Source organism: Pteropus alecto, unplaced genomic scaffold, assembly GCF_000325575.1.
Source record: "Pteropus alecto unplaced genomic scaffold, ASM32557v1 scaffold37, whole genome shotgun sequence".
In the NCBI taxonomy this organism is placed as follows: domain Eukaryota; kingdom Metazoa; phylum Chordata; class Mammalia; order Chiroptera; family Pteropodidae; genus Pteropus; species Pteropus alecto.
Genome location: NW_006440605.1, coordinates 1 through 1096, shown reverse-complemented (window position 1 = coordinate 1096; position 1096 = coordinate 1).

Here is a 1096-nt window from a genome sequence, read left to right as displayed (position 1 = left end):
TTCTATGTACTAAGAAAAGCTCTTAAGCCTTCCGGTCTTATTAGTGTGGCTTTGTGTGATAGGTGTCCAGTGACACAGTCCTGAGAGAGGTTCAGCTACAGGCCAAATGTAGCACCAGGCTGTGCCCCTCTGGGGCCACCTCTTAAGATTCAGAAAGCAGTCCACAGATGCTGTGCTTATAGTTGCCTCAAAAGGCCACACCAGAAACCGAAGCCAGCTGCTACCAGTGTGAATCTAGGCACTGCTTACCAAGGGGCACCTGACTAAATGAGGACACACCTGGATGTGGCTTGGGTGGGGCTACAGTTGGAGGAGGCAGAGTTTCAGAGAATCCTCTGGGCGGAGCAACCTCTGTTATCCAATTTGATGACATCTCTGTTATGATGGTGCTGAGACCACGCACTTGGAGGGGGAAGGGCTCAATAGAAGAACAATAGATGTCGCCAGCACTTCTGTATAGAACAAGTCTTGCCTTGGCCCTCACCCCGACTACTCAGTGTTCCCCTGTAAGACACTGGCACCCCTTTCACAGCTGAACTGGCACTGGTGCTCAGAGAGAGCAGGTCCGTCACCGCGAAAGTCCACTCTTGGACACGGCCATTTTAAGAGGCATCTGAAGCTGCTGGCTGCTGCTGCTATGGCCTCTGTCCCACTCAGTCACTTGGGAATGGGCAGCTTCACGTCCTTGCCCCATCCTACCTTCTACCATTGCAGGGTGATTTCTTAATTCTCTTCCTAGTTATATGGCTTTTACACCTAGATCCCAGGCAATTTTCCTTACTGTTTGCTCCTTGTTTCTGTTACAACTTTGATTTGGTCACCAGAGGGATGAACAGAGCCTCTATTATCTACTCCATTTTTTTCTCTCCCTTATCTTGCTCTTTCTAATGAAGTCAGATAGTTTTTGTGAAGTTCTTTTCTTTTTTTTTTTTTTTTACTCTCAAGTCTCTCTTTCTTCATCTGTGTCAATTCTAGATTCAATCTTAGATATCACTCATTATTTCTTCCATCTTGTCAGCTCTATTTCCTAAGCTTGCTAATTTATTGTTCATCTCTTGGACTGAGTTCTTCAGCTCCAGAATTTCTGTTTGGTTAT